Below are 12146 nucleotides of genomic sequence, written 5' to 3'. Positions count from 1 at the left end.
GGTGCTGGGGGAAGAGATCGGACACAATGTGTTCGAGCCTGTCCCGCTCCGTCTCGGGTGGCGTCCGTCCACCACGGAGGTGGGACAGAACGACGAGATATCCGGCTCCGAACACATTCTCTTCGGCGATGTCGATCAGCTTCTGGAACGAGTTCCGCTTGCTGGCCTTAATCGCCTTCCCCAGCTCCGCCCTCGCTGTACGATGTTGTGCTGCGGCGATGCTCCGCTCTTGCAGGTCGCTGGTCTGCTGCATTCGATCACGGGCGCGTTCGCAGTTCTCTCGCAGCAGCCTGAGCAGCGGCGTCCACCAGAACAGGTCACGATGGGGGTCACTGTGCGACGTTGTAACCCGCTGCATCGTTTTGTCGCACGCGGCGAGCATGATCTCGACCATGCGTTCATGACTCACCGCCCGTTCTGAGAACCGCTCGTCCAGCAGCGTCGACAGGAAGGCTCGCTGCGAGAACTGCGTCGCCTTGTACCGCCGACCCGCGTGTCGAATGCGTCCCTGCTGTCTTCTCGATGGTGGTGAAGGCTCGTTTGCGACGGGAACTGTGGTGCCGACTGTGTACGTGATGTACCGGTGGTCGGAATACGAGTACTCACCGCACACGTTCCACGTTCCCGGCTGCGCGATGGTTGGTGTCGCAAACGCTACATCGACGATGCTTGCTGTTGCCGCTCCGTTGCCGTCAAAGGTGTTCGTCGTGCCCTGGTTTAAAACCACCAGGTCTAGCTGCTGTATGGCGCTAAACAGCTCTTCCCCCCTCTCGCTGTTGCGCTCGCTTCCCCATTCCACATGCCAGGCGTTGAAGTCGCCGGCTATCACGACTTGTGAATGGGTAAGCGCTTCGAGCTGCACCGCTTCGATGAAGCGCTCGAACTCGTCGGTAGGCTGACGAGGTGGTGCGTAGCAGCTGAGGAATGTGGTGCCGCCGATCTCGGCAGCGACGAGTCCCGGTGTGTTGCTGCACCAAATTCTCTGTAGGGGAAGCGACCCAGTAGCGACGATGGCGACCTTTTTTGAGCAGTCAAAGGCCCATCGACCGTTGTTAACAGGCGGCCGATACAGCTCCGACAGCAGCAGCACGTCCACTTTCTTCTCTCGGGCAGTTTGGAGGGCAATATCCTGGGCCCTCTCCCCTCTGCCCAAGTTGACCTGCATTACTCGCAGTTGTGGGGTCATTGTGGAGCCGACCGGGCGCAGTCAGGGTGTCCAATTGTGTGTGGACCACCGCACTTGAGGCACTTTAGCTGAGAAGTGCATACTTTCGCCATGTGCCCAACGACGCCGCAGCGTATACACATGTTTTGCCGATCGTCGGGTGAACGGCAGTCATGGGCCCGGTGACCCAGCTCGAGGCAGCGATAGCAGCGCACACGCTCTCGAGGGGTCGGTGGCGCGGCTCTGATTTTGCTGACGCAAAAGCCCAGCTTAATCTTAGTGCCGTCGAGTTCCTTCGCAAACTTCGCGGGCAGTCGCACGTGCGCGCGTTGGGTGCCATCCGTCATCTTTGTCATCGTTGTGGACACAATTCCCGCTCCCGACTCGAACTTGCTGTCGAGCAGCGAAGTCAAATCGTCTTCTCGGGCAAGCGGGTCGACGTCATGGACGACAACTGTCGTCATTTCTGTGACGTGCCGGCACACTCCAGCACTGCCCACGATGGCTCGAACCTGTTGCAGCATATACTGCGCATTCGCCTTGCGGCTTAGCGTGAGTCGCAGCAACGCCTTACTGGTGCGACGGCCCAGGACGACGTGGTCCTTAAGCGGCTTGTATAGCTCGTCAGTCCTGACTGCCGTTTGAACAAGCAGCAGGAGGCTCTCCCAGTCCTGACCTTCGTTGGGCGAAACCTCAATAAGCTCGGGCTTGGCCGGCTTTCGCTGCTGTGTTCGCTGTTGCTGAGGTCGCTGCTGCTGTTGACGCTGCTGTTGTGGACGCTGTTGCTGTGGACGCTGTTGCTGCTGCTGCGGCTGCTGCGGCTGTTGCTGCTGGTGCTGCGAGCGCTGCTGCTGCTGTCGCTGCTGCCGGAGCTGTGGTGGGACATAGCGCTCACCTTGCTGCTGCTGCTGTTGCTGCTGCTGCTGCTGCTGCTGCTGCTGCTGCTGTTGCTGCGGTTGGCGTTGCCGCTGGGACGGGTGGCCTCTTACCACCGTTGTCCAAAGCTGCTGCTGCAATTGCTGCTGCTGCTGTTGTTGTTGCAGCTGCTGCTGTTGCTGCTGCAGTCGTGGGGGAAGCTGCTGCTGCCTCTGTTCGCGTCGAGGCAAACTTTGCTGCTGCTGCTGCTGCTGTAGCTGCTGCTGCTGCTGCTGCTGCTGCTGCTGCTGCTGCTGCTGCTGCTGCTGCTGCTGCTGCTGCTGCTGCTGCTGCTGCTGACGCTGACGCTGCTGCTGACGCTGCTGCTGCTGCTGCTGCTGCTGCTGCTGCTGCTGCTGCTGCTGCTGCTGCTGCTGCTGCTGCTGCTGCTGCTGCTGCTGCTGCTGCTGCTGCTGCTGCTGCTGCTGCTGCTGCTGCTGCCGTTCTCGTTCGCGCTTCCTCAGCCGCTGTTGGCGCTTCCGGGCCGTTTCCCGGTTACCGCCTTGCCCCGACGACTGCTGGAGGGTTGCGTTCGCTGCAGTCTGCAGCTCAAGCACCGAACGAGTGCCCGTGAGCAGCAGCTCGTTCTCGCGGCGGAGTGCCGCGTTTTCCTCGCGGCAAAGTCGCAGCTCCTCCAGCGCCGTCGTTAGCTGGGCGCCGATGCTTTGAAGCTGTGCCATCAGCAGGGCACAACTTCCCGCGTCGATGGGCCCAGCAACTACCGCGTTGCCCGGGACAGGGGATGCCGTTGGTGTTGGCTGTGCTGCTGCTGGTGGCTCCAGGTCCATGGCCGCCTCCGCTGCCTCACACTCCGACGCGGGTTCCGGCATCGCGATGATGGTGCTATTCAGCTCGTCGTCGTCGCTTGAATAGCACACATCCATCATCGGTGTGGCCGGGCGCTCGATGGGTTGTGGCTGCATCACAGCCACCGACCCTTTTCTTGACCGCAACTGGTACGGCCCACTCACTTGTGGGGGTTGGGCCTCGTCGCCCATCCCCTGCGTTGTTGAATCACTTTCCCGTTCGTGCGCGCACCTCTTTATACGAGGGTATGGACGCAGCCCGTCGCACTCTGCGTTGAACGCGCGACACGAAACGATACACTACACTCAAGGCTGGCAACACTGCCGCAAGCGTTTTCGACCAAGCTGGCCACACTGCTGGGTAGCCGGGCAAGTGCCAATGTCAGCAAACACTTGCCCGTTCAGCTGGGGCTACCCGTTTCGGAGTGGTGCACAGATGAAATTTTGGCCACCTGTCAAAAACTGGCAACCCTGAAACGGCCGAAAATGGCCACGATGGCAGCACTGGCAGATAGCCGGGGCGATGCTGATTCCAGCGAGCACTTGCCCGTCCGGATCCGACCAGTGGTTCCAGAGATAGACCAGTTTTAATTTTGACAGGTGGCGCCCTCTAGTACTTTGGTGGTGCAGTTAGACGTCACGAAACTGGAAATTGCACTGCTCGCTTATTTACCGTCCGATTTGGACGTCCGGGTAGTCCAGCCAAGCCGAATTTCCCCGCGCACCCGTTACACACGTCTCCTGAATTTTTCCGATTTTCCCGGAAAAGTTATTCCGGAAAAACACTATTTTTCGTGGAAAATCGCTCGTAGCTTTTCACAGGCTTTTCCGATCCGCGATTTTCACAAACCGGCGGGTTGGTCTTTCATGGCCCTACCGTTTGGCGTTGGAATTTTCCGGATCGGGCAATTTTCCGACGAGATATGGCCGGAAAAGCGCGTGCACATACACTTTTTTGTTTTTCCGATTTTCCGGAAAATTTTTGGCATGCGCCCAGAGGACGGCGGCTCCGCGGGTTACCAACAAAAATTTTCCAAATCGGCCCACAATTTTCCAACTTACGGCACTTTTTGGGTTTGCACTGTATGCCTGTGACGTCACGCCCCGTACGGCCGTTGCTGACGTCACAGCAAATGACCGTTGGTCAAGGGGGGGCAGCCGCTGACGTCACAGCCGTTGACCGTTGGTCCAGGGGGGGCAAGATTTTCGTCCAAGCCCGGCCGGCACGTGCCAAGGTCAACCAAGGGCAAAACTTTGCGCAAACACGTCTGGACGAACCGTATATTGTGTACACTTTACTATAGGAAAAATTACCACCCGCGATCCTGGTCGTAATTTTCCACGGATTTTCACCACACTAACACTCGTCAACGGGGCTCGTCAGCCCGCGTCTTTTGACGTATTTTTTGTAAAAATCCGTTCACTTTTAGGCACTTTTTTAAATACTTAAGTATTTAATTTATACACTTTTTGCACTCTTAATAACTTTGTCAAACTTCATTTCGCGCGGACACTCGATACGTCGTTGAGTTTGTCTTGCCAAGACGCTTCGAACGAAATGTCGTTTTCGAAAATCGGACCATTTTTTGTTTATGAACTTTTTTCAAAAAAATTTTGCATATGGCCGGAGGACGGCGGCTCCGCGACTTACAGGGATAACTGGCTTGTGGCCGCCAAGCGTTCATAGCGACGTGGCTTTTTGATCCTTCGATGTCGGCTCTTCCTATCATTGTGAAGCAAAATTCACCAAGCGTAGGATTGTTCACCCTTTCAAGGGAACGTGAGCTGGGTTTAGACCGTCGTGAGACAGGTTAGTTTTACCCTACTGGTGTGTGCTTATAGTCGCTATCTTAACGGAATTCCTGTGCAGTACGAGAGGAACCACAGGTACGGACCACTGGCTCAATACTAGTCCGACCGGACTTTGGTATGACGCTACGTCCGCTGGATTATGCCTGAACGCCTCTAAGGTCGTAGCCAATCCGAGCTGATAGCGCTTCTCAAACCCATTAGGTGTTCGGAAGCTAGCGGGCCTAACAACCCTCTGAGATCCGTTGGAGTCTGCCTTCGCAGCCCGGCGTCTCATCCCGCTATACCTAGGCCGCAATGAGTGGAGTTCGCTGCACGTGTTAGTACCGTAACTGGGAACGCCGTTGGCTTGAGCTCTGCCCAACGTGGATATACCTAGTTTCGACACCTATCAACCGCCCGCAAACGACGGGACTTCAGGCTGGGAGCTGCGAGTTGTAGAGATGCGTTCGCATCGATCCTCTCAGGCGACCCATGCTTGGTGGTTTGTCCGTGTGCCCCTTCCTCGATGTGCGCAAGCGCGTCTTGGTCTGGGGACCACGTCGACACAGGGGATACTTTTGTGAGAGCAAGAGTGTACTTGGTTGAGTGTAGCAAGGGATTGCGTGCCCCTTCCTCGATGGCGTATTTAACCATCTTGGTCTGGGGACCGTGGTACCGTGCTCTGGTGAAGCTTGGTGCGTGCTCCTTCCTTGTCAGACGAGTGACTTGACTTGGTCTGGAGACCGTTCCTTTACACTAGTGGACAAGAGTTGGCTCCTTCTCCGTGTCAGACGAGTGACTTGACATGGTATGGAGCGGGACACGTAACACTGGTGAGCTTGTCAGCGTGCCTCCTTCTCGACTTGATTGTCTTGATGTGAGGACCGTGCGACCCACACCAGTACAGTCATACGGACTACCCATACCCTAGCGTTGAAGCTTGGCTACCTTCATCGTCAAGGGAGTGGGTTGGTCACTGGTGAAGCTTGGTGCGTGCTCCTTCCTTGTCAGACGAGTGACTTGACTTGGTCTGGAGACCGTTCCTTTACACTAGTGGACAAGAGTTGGCTCCTTCCGTGTCAGACGAGTGACTTGACCATGGTATGGAGCGGGACACGTAACACTAGTGAGCTTGTCGGCGTGCCTCCTTCTTGACTTGATTGTCTTGATGTGAGGACCGTGCGACCCACACCAGTACGTATACTGTACACTCATTATGGCTCTACCTTGTCCTGTTCATGAAGTGCTTAATGCAGCCATGGACTAGGTAATGGGTACTGGTGAAGCTTGACTTAGGCTCCTTCCTTGTCAGACGAGTGACTTGACTTGGTCTGGAGACTAAGGCTTTACATTGGTGGACATGCATCGTGCTCCTAGCTTGTCAGACGAGTGACTTGACATGCTGTGGAGAAGGTTGCTTAACACTGATGAGCTTGTCGGCGTGCCTCCTTCTTGACTTGATTGTCTCGATGTGAGGACCGTGCGGACCACACCAGTGAGTCATATAAGTACACTCGTAGTAAGCTTTTGTTCACCTTGTCTGGTCTGTGTTGTGCTCGACCGCCTTCACGGACAATGGACTTGATGGATACTGGTGAAGCTTGGTGCAGGCTCCTTCCTTGTCAGACGAGCGACTTGACTTGGTCTGGAGACTGTTCCTTTACATTAGTGGACATGTGTCGTGCTTCTTCCTTGTCAGACGAGTGACTTGACATAGGTTGGAGATGGACGCGTAACACTAATGAGCTTGTCGGCGTTCCTCCTTCTTGACTTGATTGTCTTGATGCGAGGAACGTGCAGACCACACCAGTAAGCTTACATGCTCTCGTTACAAGTTGTATATGTTGACCCGTTTGGGCCGGTTGCCTTGCGCATGATGATGTTGACCATGTTTGGTTAACGTGTCGTGTGTCGAGGTGGTCGGTCTTGGTAGTAGGATGTCTTGTGCATGGCGTGTTGACCTCGTCGGTCGATGTGTCGTGTACGAGATGACCTACTTGCCCGTCGGTTGTCCAAGTTGTATGATGTGTTGACTTAGTCGACGTGTCATGTGCTTGGATGATTGGCGTACGGGTCATGTATGGTGTACTTCCTTCGGTTGAAGGGATGTACTAGTACATACTTGTATTAATTGTTTATTTCACGATCTGGTCTTTTGATTGGATCGTGAAAAAACGCTAAGTCCAAGAATCCTGAACTCGAGAGGAAAGCGCTGATGGCAACCTTTTTGACAGGACGTCCCTAGAAAACGGCTTTTTCCTTTTCGGCATTAAGTGGCATGTTTAACGTGGCTAGAACATCAATTATCCTGCAAATGGCACTCAAGCTTGGCAAAAGTCTCGAAACACTCCTATCTTGACGCACCGGCAACCGCAACACGATGCAAAACAAATTGCACGAGCTACTGATACTTGTACCATGCACGGTACACGGTTCCGAAAATTACGCCTGAAAGTATGCAATTTGGTGCTACCCTAGGGAACTTGTATGGGGAAGCCTACCTACGCGTGTCGCACGTTGCAAGTTGCATGGTCGTCGATCAGAGGCATGCAAAAGCACCTATCTAGGGGAATTACTCTACGTTCTAGTAGCTAGTGCGATTTTCCGGTCCAGCACGGCAGTACGCCTGCATGCATACAATCCATGTACCAACCATGTACCTAGGCGTTGGTCAGTAGCTTTTGGCGCCACATGGAGAAAGTATTCGAGTTCAGATTTCTGGGACTTAGCGTATTTTTCAAAACTATTAATGGAAATTAAACTATAAATGGGTCTCAAGCTAGGCGTTGGTCAGTAGCTTTTGGCGCAACATGGAGGAAGTATTCGAGTTCAGATTTCTGGGACTTAGCGTATTTTTCAAAACTATTAATGGAAATTAAACTATAAATGGGTCTCAAGCTAGGCGTTGGTCAGTAGCTTTTGGCGCAACATGGAGGAAGTATTCGAGTTCAGATTTCTGGGACTTAGCGTATTTTTCAAAACTATTAATGGAAATTAAACTATAAATGGGTCTCAAGCTAGGCGTTGGTCAGTAGCTTTTGGCGCAACATGGAGGAAGTATTCGAGTTCAGATTTCTGGGACTTAGCGTATTTTTCAATCATATTAAACCGAATCAAACATAAAAATGATGAAACCTACACGACGTTCCTAGGTTATGAACGAAAAGTGACGATTTAGTGCCGGTCAGGATAGCCGTGCACCAAAATTGTGTACCGATCAGGGAAAGTACAACACGGAGGGCGCAGCCCGAGCGTACGCGTTCATGGATGTCCATGTTGGTACAAGTTGCCGGTCAGGATAGCCGTGCACCAAAATTGTGTACCGATCAGGGAAAGTACAACACGGAGGGCGCAGCCCGAGCGTACGCGTTCATGGATGTCCATGTTGGTACAAGTTGCCGGTCAGGATAGCCGTGCACCAAAATTGTGTACCGATCAGGGAAAGTACAACACGGAGGGCGCAGCCCGAGCGTACGCGTTCATGGATGTCCATGTTGGTACAAGTTGCCGGTCAGGATAGCCGTGCACCAAAATTGTGTACCGATCAGGGAAAGTACAACACGGAGGGCGCAGCCCGAGCGTACGCGTTCATGGATGTCCATGTTGGTACAAGTTGCCGGTCAGGATAGCCGTGCACCAAAATTGTGTACCGATCAGGGAAAGTACACTACGTTCCTATGACTTGGGTGAAAAGTGTTGATAAAGTGCCGGATAGGATAGACGGTGGCTTATCGTACACATCACAAACAAAAACCCCTTAGTGAGCAGTAGCAAGTGTCGATGGAACAAAGCGAAGGCAATACAAACTGATCAAGTACAATAAAGAACGCTACGTACTAGGACTTCTGTCCAAGAATGGTGTCCGCGACGGGAGGGCAATGGTCGAGCAAGCAGGTTTCCCTAGTAAACCTTGTATGGTAAACATACCCAAGCGTGTCCGTATGCACGCAACGATAGTCACGAACGGGCACATACCTAGGGAAAGTACTCTACGTACTAGGACTTCTGTCCAAGAATGGTGTCCGCGACGGGAGGGCAATGGTCGAGCAAGCAGGTTTCCCTAGTAAACCTTGTATGGTAAACATACCCAAGCGTGTCCGTATGCACGCAACGATAGTCACGAACGGGCACATACCTAGGGAAAGTACTCTACGTACTAGGACTTCTGTCCAAGAATGGTGTCCGCGACGGGAGGGCAATGGTCGAGCAAGCAGGTTTCCCTAGTAAACCTTGTATGGTAAACATACCCAAGCGTGTCCGTATGCACGCAACGATAGTCACGAACGGGCACATACCTAGGGAAAGTACTCTACGTACTAGGACTTCTGTCCAAGAATGGTGTCCGCGACGGGAGGGCAATGGTCGAGCAAGCAGGTTTCCCTAGTAAACCTTGTATGGTAAACATACCCAAGCGTGTCCGTATGCACGCAACGATAGTCACGAACGGGCACATACCTAGGGAAAGTACTCTACGTACTAGGACTTCTGTCCAAGAATGGTGTCCGCGACGGGAGGGCAATGGTCGAGCAAGCAGGTTTCCCTAGTAAACCTTGTATGGTAAACATACCCAAGCGTGTCCGTATGCACGCAACGATAGTCACGAACGGGCACATACCTAGGGAAAGTACTCTACGTACTAGGACTTCTGTCCAAGAATGGTGTCCGCGACGGGAGGGCAATGGTCGAGCAAGCAGGTTTCCCTAGTAAACCTTGTATGGTAAACATACCCAAGCGTGTCCGTATGCACGCAACGATAGTCACGAACGGGCACATACCTAGGGAAAGTACTCTACGTACTAGGACTTCTGTCCAAGAATGGTGTCCGCGACGGGAGGGCAATGGTCGAGCAAGCAGGTTTCCCTAGTAAACCTTGTATGGTAAACATACCCAAGCGTGTCCGTATGCACGCAACGATAGTCACGAACGGGCACATACCTAGGGAAAGTACTCTACGTACTAGGACTTCTGTCCAAGAATGGTGTCCGCGACGGGAGGGCAATGGTCGAGCAAGCAGGTTTCCCTAGTAAACCTTGTATGGTAAACATACCCAAGCGTGTCCGTATGCACGCAACGATAGTCACGAACGGGCACATACCTAGGGAAAGTACTCTACGTACTAGGACTTCTGTCCAAGAATGGTGTCCGCGACGGGAGGGCAATGGTCGAGCAAGCAGGTTTCCCTAGTAAACCTTGTATGGTAAACATACCCAAGCGTGTCCGTATGCACGCAACGATAGTCACGAACGGGCACATACCTAGGGAAAGTACTCTACGTACTAGGACTTCTGTCCAAGAATGGTGTCCGCGACGGGAGGGCAATGGTCGAGCAAGCAGGTTTCCCTAGTAAACCTTGTATGGTAAACATACCCAAGCGTGTCCGTATGCACGCAACGATAGTCACGAACGGGCACATACCTAGGGAAAGTACTCTACGTACTAGGACTTCTGTCCAAGAATGGTGTCCGCGACGGTCGGGGAAGCAGGTTGCTTATCATGTCAAACAAGTTAAATTGCTACCTTAAGAGAACGAAAGTTACTGTGGATGGAACAAAACGTGTGCCTAGAATTCCTTCCTGGTTTCCCTAGTAAACCTTGTATGGTAAACATACCCAAGCGTGTCCGTATGCACGCAACGATAGTCACGAACGGGCACATACCTAGGGAAAGTACTCTACGTACTAGGACTTCTGTCCAAGAATGGTGTCCGCGACGGTCGGGGAAGCAGGTTACTTATCATGGCAAACAAGTTAAATAGCTACCTTAAGAGAACGAAAGTTACTGTGGATGGAACAAACGTGTGCCTAGAATTCCTTCCTGGTTTCCCTAGTAAACCTTGTATGGTAAACATACCCAAGCGTGTCCGTATGCACGCAACGATAGTCACGAACGGGCACATACCTAGGGAAAGTACTCTACGTACTAGGACTTCTGTCCAAGAATGGTGTCCGCGACGGGAGGGCAATGGTCGAGCAAGCAGGTTTCCCTAGTAAACCTTGTATGGTAAACATACCCAAGCGTGTCCGTATGCACGCAACGATAGTCACGAACGGGCACATACCTAGGGAAAGTACTCTACGTACTAGGACTTCTGTCCAAGAATGGTGTCCGCGACGGGAGGGCAATGGTCGAGCAAGCAGGTTTCCCTAGTAAACCTTGTATGGTAAACATACCCAAGCGTGTCCGTATGCACGCAACGATAGTCACGAACGGGCACATACCTAGGGAAAGTACTCTACGTACTAGGACTTCTGTCCAAGAATGGTGTCCGCGACGGGAGGGCAATGGTCGAGCAAGCAGGTTTCCCTAGTAAACCTTGTATGGTAAACATACCCAAGCGTGTCCGTATGCACGCAACGATAGTCACGAACGGGCACATACCTAGGGAAAGTACTCTACGTACTAGGACTTCTGTCCAAGAATGGTGTCCGCGACGGGAGGGCAATGGTCGAGCAAGCAGGTTTCCCTAGTAAACCTTGTATGGTAAACATACCCAAGCGTGTCCGTATGCACGCAACGATAGTCACGAACGGGCACATACCTAGGGAAAGTACTCTACGTACTAGGACTTCTGTCCAAGAATGGTGTCCGCGACGGGAGGGCAATGGTCGAGCAAGCAGGTTTCCCTAGTAAACCTTGTATGGTAAACATACCCAAGCGTGTCCGTATGCACGCAACGATAGTCACGAACGGGCACATACCTAGGGAAAGTACTCTACGTACTAGGACTTCTGTCCAAGAATGGTGTCCGCGACGGTCGGGGAAGCAGGTTACTTATCATGGCAAACAAGTTAAATAGCTACCTTAAGAGAACGAAAGTTACTGTGGATGGAACAAAACGTGTGCCTAGAATTCCTTCCTGGTTTCCCTAGTAAACCTTGTATGGTAAACATACCCAAGCGTGTCCGTATGCACGCAACGATAGTCACGAACGGGCACATACTAGGGAAAGTACTCTACGTACTAGGACTTCTGTCCAAGAATGGTGTCCGCGACGGGAGGGCAATGGTCGAGCAAGCAGGTTTCCCTAGTAAACCTTGTATGGTAAACATACCCAAGCGTGTCCGTATGCACGCAACGATAGTCACGAACGGGCACATACCTAGGGAAAGTACTCTACGTACTAGGACTTCTGTCCAAGAATGGTGTCCGCGACGGGAGGGCAATGGTCGAGCAAGCAGGTTTCCCTAGTAAACCTTGTATGGTAAACATACCCAAGCGTGTCCGTATGCACGCAACGATAGTCACGAACGGGCACATACCTAGGGAAAGTACTCTACGTACTAGGACTTCTGTCCAAGAATGGTGTCCGCGACGGGAGGGCAATGGTCGAGCAAGCAGGTTTCCCTAGTAAACCTTGTATGGTAAACATACCCAAGCGTGTCCGTATGCACGCAACGATAGTCACGAACGGGCACATACCTAGGGAAAGTACTCTACGTACTAGGACTTCTGTCCAAGAATGGTGTCCG

The sequence above is a fragment of the Anopheles merus genome, unplaced genomic scaffold (genome assembly GCF_017562075.2).
Source record: "Anopheles merus strain MAF unplaced genomic scaffold, AmerM5.1 LNR4000884, whole genome shotgun sequence".
Taxonomy (NCBI): Eukaryota; Metazoa; Arthropoda; class Insecta; order Diptera; family Culicidae; genus Anopheles; species Anopheles merus.
This window is presented reverse-complemented; position numbering follows the sequence as displayed.